Source organism: Canis lupus, chromosome 7, assembly GCF_003254725.2.
Source record: "Canis lupus dingo isolate Sandy chromosome 7, ASM325472v2, whole genome shotgun sequence".
Lineage (NCBI taxonomy): Eukaryota > Metazoa > Chordata > Mammalia > Carnivora > Canidae > Canis > Canis lupus.
In genome coordinates, this window is record NC_064249.1 from 71,311,861 (window position 1) to 71,324,090 (window position 12,230).

Here is a 12,230-nt window from a genome sequence, read left to right on the forward strand (position 1 = left end):
GTTTGGAGAACATTAAAAAAGTCACTAATTAGTAACCATATGTTCTCTAAAAATAAACCATAACGACTACATTTTCTGTTCTTTTTGGTAAGGACATTAGCTAGCTGAAACAGATTGGGAATCCAGATCCATATGACTTTATGTGGCCATGAGCAAAGTCACTTGACTGGGACTAAATGTCCCCAGGTGTTTTTCTTATAAGTCACTAATAACCGTTCATCAAGAAAGGTTCTGTGGTGAAATACACTGCAGAAGCATTCAGTTAAGCAGAGATCAATAAGATTCGTTGTTACAGAATTCTCCGTCTTTAATAAGGTCACTGTATGGTCAATTTCCAAGAGTGAGCAACTGTGTGAATGTTTCCCAACTTCATTGCACAAAGAACAATTTTTTTTTCCAGAGCATCTAATAAGACGAGGCTTCTGCAGAACTCTAAGAACTGCTGTTCTCAAAGTCCCCTCCAGTCCTAACAGTTTACGGTTAATCATAAACTATTAGAGTCAATATAGTCACTGTTAATATAGTTAAACTCCATGGTTTAGAAACATTGTGTTAAATTTTCACATTCATACACAAAAACAATGAAAACTCTGAAACAATGAAATACATATTTTTGAACTCTGGAACTTAAACATTAAGTGATGCAACTAAATTTTAAAGCAACTTTAGATTCAGCTAAGCTTGTTTTCCTATTATTTTTTGTTTCGGGAGCTATTAAAGCTGATCTCCTGATAGGCTATCATTCATTCAATTTAAATTGGATGTTAATTCACTTATAAAAAGAAGCAGGACAGGGGATGAGGAATGGAGAGAGATCAGCCCCTTTATAATTCAATTAGATAATCCTGAATCCTTAATTAGATGAGAAAAACCTTTTAACTATATTCCATATTTGAAAGAACCCTGAGATATGTTCCAGATACAGAACAAAAGGAATAAGCTTTAGCAAACAGTATCATTCTGTAACCAAAAACATTCTCCAATCACATTTAAACTATTAATGTGCACTTTAAGTCTTATTTAAAAAATACTTGATTTTTTGAAGTATTTTTGAAGTATTGATGAAGACCTTCTAAGGCCAATTAATATCTATGATTTATATATGTATATAGGTTCTGCAAACACCAATCTCTGTATTTAACAACAACAACAACAAAAAGATTCATCTTCTTTTGATTCCACATCCTCCTTTTGACTGATCAATATTTCCAGGGAAAACTCAGGCTTCCTAAGCCCTTGAGTTCCTCACTTTGGTAAATTCTGAGAGAAGACAACCTCTCCACTCTTTCCTACACTCATGATTCCCACTTCTCTATTTACTTAGCCTTTTAGTAATGCCTTTATTTCTTGGCCAGACAGTTCATTATCACCTTGGTCTTAATCTAATCCTCACAATAATCAGGTTGTTGGCCTGTACATTTACAAGTGAGGATGCCAGGGCAGCCCCGGTGACACAGTGGTTTAGCGCTGCCTGCAGCCCGGAGTGTGTGTGATCCTGGAGACCCGGGACGATCCCACGTCGGGCTCCCTGCAGAGAGCCTGCTTCTCCCTCTGCCTGTGTCTCTTGCCTCTGTGTGTGTGTGTGTGTGTGTGTGTGTGTGTCTATGAATAAATAAATAATAAAAAAAATCTTAAAAATAAAACAAACAAGTGAGGATGCCCAGCCTGGGAAAGGTCATATGCACAGTAGAGGGAACAAGACCTTGCCTTCTGGCTGCTTCCATGCTGCTTCCACTCTGCCCCATAGCCCCACAGTAGTCTGTGGCCACAACTTGCAAACAGCAAGATGCTTTTCTATAGATTTGATCTCACTATTTATTAGAGGGCAGGTTTAAATTACTTAATTTCTCTACAGCTCAACTTCCCAAACTGTAAAATGGGCATATTCTGAAACATACTTTATCGAGAGATGAAGATTAAACTGGTTAGTGCATGTAAGAGACAAACCATAGATTTTGGTTCATAATAAATGCAAATTAATTAATTATAAGGTCTACTGATTACTTAATTCATTTATCCATCCAAAACACATAATCTGTGCCAAGGCAAGGGAGTCATGGCAATTGCCCTCATGGATTTCGTAGCTGTTTTAGTATGATTATTTTAATTGATAATAGCACTAAACAGATGAAGAGATCAGAAAGCTGAAGACTAAGGAGTAATAATACTCCATGAAACAGGAGTAGTACTACTCCATGCTAGGGGCATGGAATATATCTAGGTAGACCAAAGTATTTTTAAATAATAGTAATAAATCAGTAAAATTAAGGGTTGTGGGGTTTTTTAGATTTATTTATTTATTTTGGAGAGAGAGAGTGTGTATGTGTGTGTGCAGGGGTTAGGGGCAGAGAGGGTGAGAGAATCCCTAACCGACTCTGTGCTGAGCTTAGAGTCCAGCATGGGGCTCCATCTTACAATCCTGAGACCATGACCTGGGCTGAAATCAGGAGTTGGACGCTTCACCTACTGAGGCACCCAGGTACACCAGAAAAATTAAGTTTATTAATACTTTTTAAGTAGTATTCATGCCTCTATTTTCCAAAACTTCCATTTATCTCTTCAAACTGATTTCCTGGTAGCAGAATTTCTATCATGCACTTAGATGTAAGGAATGTGTTACTTAAACCATTATCTTAAATTTTCATTTACAGAGAGAAAAAAATCTGAGGGACATCCACAAGCTTGGGAAAATACCACAGGAAAATCATAAGTAGTCTCTAGGTCTTGGGTGTGTAGGTATAGCTTTTCTGAAAGATTCAACAAGCTTGTTTTAATTCAACCTTTGTTGGCCTCATCTTTTTTTTTTTTTTTTGGTTGGCCTCTGTCTTGAGGGGCCTTATTATAAATCCCAATTGAGATTCTCCCGGCTGAGAACTTTTCACCTTCTACTCAGCAATCTTGCTCTTCCCTTTGCTCTTCCCTTCTGGAAATGCTTTTGGCACACTTGAGGGGGTGACTTTAATAGTAGCGGAAGAGCTGGGGACAGGTAAAGCAATATAAAGAAAGAAAGCTGACATATGGAGATAATACAAGGAAGTAGACTTCTTATAAGATTTGAGGATCTTTTGAAACCTCTCTCCGTGGCTGCTGAAGAACTGGGAATCAGGTAACTCTCAATTATAATAATAGATAAAAAGGATTATTCCTTTATACACATGAATATTGGCATTTTTCCTGAGAGTTCTCTGATTTACTGATTTGAGCAATGGCTGCTATTGAATACCCCTTTGGAATAAGTCATTCCTGACATGAAATAATGTAAATCTTAATCTTCATACACCTTTTAGGAGCTGCCAAAGATCATTACAATTTGAGGTAATAAAATCCCCTCACCCATTTCATCACACATACAAAATAAAGACAGTCCAGACTGAGCAGGATCCCTTCATGTGTGCCCCAACCCTAAAATGCAGCACAGTTTAGAATATACCCTGGAAGTCAAAGTACAATTCAATTCCACATCACCTGAGTACAAACCATATTCAAAGCACTGTACTATATCAAGTGAGTATAAGAATGATTACGACCTGTCCCCTGCCCTAGAAGCATTTATAATCTACCAGCAGAGATGGATACTTCAGTAGACAATTCCAAGAATATGTGGTAGATACTAAGCGAATGGCACCCTTGGGACCATTGGACACACAGGAGACTGTGTTCAGACCAGTCTCATTGGCTGAATGAAAGTGTACAGGTGTGAAAAATACTTTGGGCAAGATAATATGCTCGAACTGATTCTTAAGAGTGAATAAAAGATTCTAAGATAAAAGCGGTTGGGGGATGTGTTCTAGGCAGCTGGGACTACGTGATCACAGATACTAAAGTGTGAAATCAGAGAGAAATTGCAAGTAATTTAGAACAACTAGAGCATAAAGGGTTTGGTGGAAGTGGCATGAGATGACCTAAGCAGGTAGAAGAAGGCTACAATTTACAACATATTTTTGAATGTATAAAAAATGTATTTTTGAAATTCAAAAAATTAAGATAATTTAGAAATTTTATTTAAAACAATGACTTTGGGGCACCTGGGTGGCTCAGTTGGTTAAGCATCTGCCTTCAGCTCTGGTCATGATCCCAGCATCCTGGGATCCAGCCCCGTGGGGACTTCCTGCTCAGCAGGGAGTCTGCTTCTCTCTCTCCCCCTCCTGCTGCTTGTACTTACTCTCAAATAAATACATAAAATCTTTTAAAAAAATAAAACAATGACTTTTCCTTTCCCCTTTTCCATTTCTCTAGTCCAGAAAGATTTTCACTGACAATCCTTTCCTTCATAGAACTGTTCTTGATCTCCTGCACCATTTTGTATCTATCTTAATAAACTTGTTTCTATTATATATTACATCCATTTGCACAAATAATATTTTACCTCCTTTCTCTTTCCTACACTTTAAAAGCATCTTGCAAATTAGGGTTTCACATGGTGCCTGGCATCACAGGTTTTCAACTGAAAGAAGTTGTGTGGTACTTTGAACTTTTCTAATCTTCGAAACCTAGTCATTTACACATTTTCTTGAACCAATCCTCAGAAGTTATGTTAATAGCACAATTTTCCCTCTAGAGGGAGCCGAGGAACTTCCTTTCATTCTACCTCTTAAGAATTCTCCTGTGTGACAAGGACAAAAATCCTCAGATACCAAATCATTAACCACAGGATATAGCTTATAAAAGATGAGGTGTAGCTTTGATGGGTAGTATAAACAGAAATGGATTGGAGAAAAAATTATATTTTCTTGGAACTCTTTTCTGCAAAGGACCAATCTTTCAAAGGTTCTCACTCTCTTATCTGGTATGAAAAGACCTTACCAAGGATTACTCTTATCTTTGGAAGCCACGAAAGAATAAATAAGAACTTAACAACACATACACAAAGGCAGGTGTACAGCAAGATACTTGAGGCTTTTACTCGTCTAGGTAAAAAGATTTATCCTGCTTGTTCCATCAGATTAAGAAACCACATAGTGGTCATGGCATTGATGTTTATCTAGAATGAAAGAAATTTCCATTCATTTAGGTCTTGGCATGCCCAGGACTGAATTTAGTGACACCAACATTCAGAAACTGATCACATACCAACATGACTAATAATAAGCAGAATTAGTATAATGATCCTCTTTCTCTGAAATAATAAAAACAAGCATCAGGAAGATAAACTCATTTGCTTAAGGTCACAAACCTAATTAGTTGTGAACAAATATCAGCACCAGGGTGATTTATGAGAATTGAATAATTATTTCAACCTGAATTCTAATTTTCAATAAGCATTTAATTTAACAAAAATAAACATAAGTTATTTAAGACAAATTGGAATATTAAGCTAGCCCTAAATGAAAATATTTTACAAAATGATAAAGAATAATTTTGTTGTGTGGGGTTTTAGCTTCATGTTGTTTTTCTAAAACAGTGGTAAGACTCTGAGTTCATCGTTAAATTTGAACGAAAGAATTCTCTTTGGAAGTCTAGCTGGCAAGTTTCCAGGAAATCAAGAGGTCATATGTCTGAAGAAGATCACCTTTACTTGTCCTGATACCACAGAACTCTAGTCTCTAAAAAAAGTGAAAGTCTGAAGTATCTACTTTCTATGCAAATTATTTCTGTTTATCATTTATATGAACTGTTATTATAAAATAGGCCTACTTTTCATTTAGAACCAAAACCAGAAAATTTTGCTTAATTTCATCCTAATATAGGTTTAGAGTCAGGACACAAGCACACCCTAACACATACAAACACACACACACACACACACACACACACACGTACATTTCTACCCTGAGCATAAAGCACAATCCTGATTGATTGTTGCCTTCTTTCTCTTTTTTCCTTCTCTCTCTCACCTCTTCTTTCATAGTTGGATTCAAAATTAAGGGATGGTGATAAGGCCAAAGCTTGGTGGACGTAGGGAAAAGATTATTGTGGAAGGTACAAGCAGATTTACAGAAAGTTGAACAAAAAAGACAGGAGATGAAAAGCATTGTTATCTAATAGCATTGGCCTTCTTTTTACCCACTCAAGCATAATTTTAAGTGATTACAATTCTATCAAAATTCCTTCACTATGCACCAGCAAGAATATCAGTAGAATAAGTTTATTCCACGTTGCTTCCAGGGTTGTGATTCTAAAACAAATGAGGGTGCAAACTAGATGTTCGTTCCTATATTTGATCCCAGGATTACAGATGTGATCTGTAACTGGTACGATATTATGGAACCCAACATGTCTGGATCAATAATTCACAGATCAGAGGATTTCTGCTTCTGGGAAGGGTGTAGCCCAATGCTGCCACTAGCAGCATCTAGGAAAGAGTGGATGAATTACAAGAAGCATACCTTAATTAAGGCAGGGTGGCATCCATGCCACGGGAACAAAATGAACTGGAATGGCAGATTAGGGGAAATCTTTCCAGGATGAGCTATCACCAGCTGTCCGCTTGCTGGGAGGAGGTGGTTGGCTGGTGGAAAGTGAAATCAGCAAGGATTTTGGCAGCCAGATGGACTGAACGGAGACTTGGAGTCTCCAAAATGAGGCCAGCTTCCCACCCTTCAAAGGTGGGAAATTCTTGCTGAATTCTGGATTTGTGAGTAGGAGGCTGGGGATCCAAAGGCTTTGAAAGGCAGAGTAACATTTGCTATGACCTCTTAGAACTCTTACATGTTACTAGTAGGAGGCTAACTTAGTACCACTGCCCTGAAAGCCTCTCTGGCAGAATGTAGTAAATAAATGCCTACCACGACCCAGCAATCCTACTCCTGGGTATTTACCCAAAGGAGATGGTATATGCTCACCCCCAAAGATTTGTACAAGAATATTTATAGTGACTTACGGGGCACTGCATGACTTCATTGGTTAAGCATTCAACTTTTGATTTTGACTCAGGTCATGATCTCAGGGTCGTGAGATCAAGTTCTGTGACAGACTCCATGCTGGGCATGGATCCTGCTTAAGATCTCCCTCTCCCCCAACCTGGCTCACATGCTCTCTCTCTCCCCCTCTCTCTCTCTCTCTCTCTCTCTCTCTCTCAAAAAGAGAATATTTATAATGATTTTATTTGTAATAGCCAAAATTGAGGGGAATTTTGATGAGTAGAATTAATGAGTAAGTAGTGGTATATTTATACACAGTAATAGACACCAAATAACATGAAAAATCACCCCTCTTGAAACCAACCTGAATGAACTCATGAACAGAATGTTGAGGAAAGATGACCAAGGAATAAGGTATACTACGTGATACCATTTATATGTAGTTCAAAAATGAGCAAAACAAACGGATGATTATATAGGTCAGAAGAGTAGATACCTTTGGGGTAGTATCACCTGGTGGGGGCATAAGGAAACTTGTAGGGGTGCTGATAATTTTCTGTATCAGTCTGGTGGCACTTACTTGGCTATAAACACGTATAAAAATTCATCAAACTATACACTTAATATGAATCTCCAGTAAAAAGTACCAAAAATAAATAAATAAAATAAAATCACTTACTGTTAGAACTAGGAAGCAGCTTAGTGACTCACCCTGGCCAGCTTCTATGTTACATGTGAGGAAACCAAGGCTCAGAAAACTGAAGCTTGTAAATGTCCCCCAGGTAATGTATCCATCCATTTGTTCAAGGAGTAATAGGTGCTCACTCTTTGCTGAGACTGTATTTAGACACGAGTTACACAAGACAGCTAAACAAGATGGGCCATCTTCATAAAGCCTACGATTTGGCTGGAGAAACAGAAATTAAACAGATAACCTAAGAAATAAGTATTGAATTGCACCACGAGGTGTTTTTAGCGATTGTACCTGGAGCTGGAAACCGGCTCACTTGGCTAACAAGTTCGTCCTCTCTTGACTGTAACAACATTGCCTTTTTCCATAATCTGAGCTTTTTAAAAACTAGGCATGAATTACAGTTTCTCCAGATTTAAAGGGCAACTTTTAATTGGAAAGCATAAGCAAAACAATAAATTCAAAGGGATGATTCTCTCTCAAGTCTTGCCAGAAAAGACCCAATTTCATCAGACGAGGCACTGCCAGAATTATCGGACTTAAAATTTGTTTCCCGTTTGTTAAATTTCAGTTCTTTAGATTCATCACATTTATGGCCTGGCAATGGTCTCTCAACCACTTTCCCTTAGCGGAGCAGCCTCTGGTGCCCATTTATTTGATATTTATCTGGATCCAATGGTTATAAATTAGCCAACTTAGAAAACAGAACTGAGATAAATCAATCCCAAGACAACCAAGATATCCGTAATAAAATTAAAATACACAACACATCTGATATCTTAACCAACTCACGGTCTATTGCTTTGGAGATTTGTTTTGAAAGATGCCAGCTTCTGCTCACTATCTGGCTGGAGCGGATTGTCTCTGCAGAAAGGCTGGTTCGATTTTCCTGCAACAAAGCAGAAGTCATTAGTAATCTCAGTTTTCTTTGATAAGAAACAACCATACTACCACTGTCTGAAGTTTGCTTTCCTGAGAGGCAGACCCGGAAGCAAAGATGTGAATGAAAGTCATTCAGCTGGGAGCTCACCCTAGGAAGCACCAGTGGGAAGAATGATGGCAAAGTAGGGAGAGAGAAGGCGAGGGCCGTGCACACCTGGGACTCATCAGGGCGGCAGCTGCTAGGAGACTGCAGGCTGTGCCTCAGCATCAGGCCACCTGAGGGGTGACAGGGCTGGGATACATATGCACCAGCTCCCATCTATCACCCTTAGAGGGCTGCTCCTAGGGCCATGGCTCCCTGGTGCTTCCAGCTGCCCCTTGTGTGGGCTGAGCACACAGCCATAGCCAGAAAAAGCCCACAGGCAAAAAATAACAGCTACTTGCAGTGAGAAGCCATCTGTGCACAGAGAAATGGCAAATGCTGAGGCGTACGATGGCCACCAACAGTGTCAGCTAGACATATATCTCAATTAGTGGGGCATGCAAGAGCGTCAATTCTTACACAACAATGAGGCATGTAAGAAAAGCACTGATTAACTGGTTAAGTAGAAGTCAGATAGGAATCTGCTGTACAATTATAACTTGCTCTAAAAATTGTAAAGCACTGTAGGAATAAAGCTATTCTTTTCTTCACTTATTACTTAGACTGTGGACCATCTGTGGCCTAAGTCCAATGATTAGAGGAATCATTTTTCTCAATGGGAGGATCACCCTGGGTCATCATGTGCTGTCAGAGTCTTTCTGTTCAGTTTCAGTGGAAGAATGAGCCAATAGTGGTCATGTATGGCATTAGGGAATTTAGATACATAATAGATGATATATATATATAGAGAGAGAATGATAGATATGAGATAAATTATACATATATAAAACACACACATCTCTTAATACATTTTTTAGTTTTTTAAAAAGATTTTATTTATTTATTCATGAAAGACACAGAGAGAGAGAGAGAGGCAGAGACATAGGCAGAGGGAGAAGCAGGCTTGCTGCGGGGAACCTGATGTGGGACTCGATCTCAGGACCCTGGGATCACACCCTGAGCCAAAGGCAGACGCTCAACCACTGAGCCACACTGGCATCCCCTATTTTTTATTTAATGAAAGAAAAAGAACCTAAATGAAAGTAAAGGTATTGTTAACTTTAAATACATCTTTCTTCAGCATCGTGTGTTATTTTCTAAAACATTCCTCTCAGGTTAAGAAAAGAAATTATAAGATCAATTAAGAATTTTGTGTCATTAGGTTTTTTAACTAAATCATTCAACTTAAGATCACACCAATTCTCTTTCTCTGACAGATGAAGTCATTAGCATGATGTCATTTCCTCTGTCCCATCTTGTGATTTTTGTTAGTCATATTTTTATGCTGTCAAGATATAACAATTTACATTCTTTTCTTTGACCTAATTTTCACAATTATGTAATATTTACTTGATATTTAAGTGAAGGCAGCACTCCTCACTAGTCCTTTTACTGTAGCTCCTCCATTGCTTAGACTCTTTTATTTTTTTAAGATTTATGTATTTATTTTAGATAGAGAGTAAGGGGAAGGGCACAGGGAGAGGGAGAAGGAGAAAAGCTTGAGGAGACTCTGCGCTCAGTGCAAGCGTGAAGGATGGCTCCATCCCATGTCCCTGAGATCATGACCTGAGCTGAAATCAAGAACTGGACGCTTAACCAACTGTGCTACCCAGGCGCCCCTAGACTATTTTGATTTATCTTTTAGTTGGCTGAAGTTTATGGCTAAGCATTTTTTTTTTTTTTTTTTAAGAAGGACTCAAGCCACCAGTAACCCTTAGGATATTTTTTCTTCCCTTTTTTTTTTTTTTTTGCTTGCTTGCCTTCATTCTCCAATGACATGTTGGCTGCTGGGAATAGCAAGCTTACTTCATACTTTCCTTTTCAGAGCTACTTTGTAGCCTCTTCTCCTTTATGTTAGCCTATTGAATATTGCTATGAGGTAGTCTGATGCCAGTCTAAAGTTTTTACCTTCCTAAATGGCTTGCTCTCAGCCTAAAAATTTCTAGGATATTATTCTTATTCTAGGAGTATTGGTATTGAACATTTTGTATCCATTTTCCTAGAACACGATGAAGAGATTCTTTAATATGCATTTATCTTGTCCTTTCTTCATTTCTGTAAGATAAGCTTGTCACTTCTGTGTGGTAGGAGTACCTTCTCCAATTCTGTCTATTTCTTCATACGAGTCATTTCTACTACACTGTCCTTGACAGACAAACGACAAAGTCACCCACTGCATTCATCTTGCCCCACACCTGGGTCAGGATTTCATGGACTTTGCAAGTGGCTCTGAGGAACAAAGATAAGTGAACTTGCCATGCTCTGTTGTGACCTTCTATTTTGTTTCCTCTGCAATTTCCTTTTTCTTTCCTTAGCTACCACTTTTTGATGTTAATAGCATTGAGCTATTTCTATTGATGATGATTTTTCTGGCCTTTTCCTACTTTTATGACATTTCTTACTAGAAGGCAGTTTTATTGTTCCATCTTAACATAGATATCCCCAGAATTTATATTTCTTCTCCTGAGCTAATTCATATGCTCTCAAAGTTCAATATCAGTGATTCATGTATTCTTGTGCCCAATAATACTTGCTGTTTATCACTTAGGATATACTTATCCTCCCTTATACTCATCACTTAGGATATACTTATCACACTTAGGATATACTCAGTGTGACTTTATTTGCAAAAGGAGAATAAGATCTTCCGAGATGCTATATATCGTGAAGTAGTGGCAATGAGAAAAATGAGTTACTATTTTAGAAAACTTTCTCACATTCAAGAGAAAAGATGTGATTATTGTGGTTTCCACATTCTCCTTTTATGAACTGAAGAATTTGCTCGAGTGTTTAAGTCTTTCACCTGTCTGGGTACTATAGTGGCTAAACTCAGAGATTTTATTCTCAATTGCATCTTATTGGAATAGCTGTTATAGTAGATTAATTAAAAATTCCCTTTTCTAAAGATCTTTTTCATGGAGACCTTAAAACCTTGAAAACAGGCAGTTATTCACTCTTGATTGGCATAAATAACATGGTTACTGTTAAATGGTTCATTCATTTGTTTATGACTTAAAATCCTACCATAAGGGAAATGATGCAGCTAAAAAAGAGGGATGTGGGGAGGAAAAAGGATTTCTCTCTTTGGTCTACTCCATGGCCAGGCAAAGTAAAAGATGAACAGCTGAACACACAACACTGGGAGGCCCATGAATGCTTCACTGTGTAGTAAATCAGGAAGATAAAAGACATTAAATAAATATTCATATGAATTCCTAAAACCAAAAGCTGTGTGCTGGTTTATGATAATAACCAAGTTGTAACCCACCTTAATCTGATGCCAAATGAAGGTCCATAGGCCCCTCTCAAAGCCAATAACCTTATCTTTATACTGAGAGATCAGCAAGTTTAACAGGTAGATTCATGTTTATGGCCAAGCTTTCTTAGGATTCTGCCAATATGGCACCAACCTATTGAGTGCAGAAGTTGCTCAACTTCCTTTTCTTCTTCCAAGAATTTCTCAATATCTCTGTTCTTACTGTAGATGTTCCATCTCAGATTGATCATGAAAGACACTCAACTTTCCAGATCCACACTCACCTTTACTTTCTGAGATCAAAAGGCCACTTCTTAGCACACGTCCTTTTCTTTTCAAGCCTCAGGAACCATCACCCCACAGACTTACAGTAAAGACCCATGGAAGAAACACTCTCGGGATCACGATATCTAGGGATTTGGAAAACTTGGGATGCCTCATGGTGCCATATGAATGTAA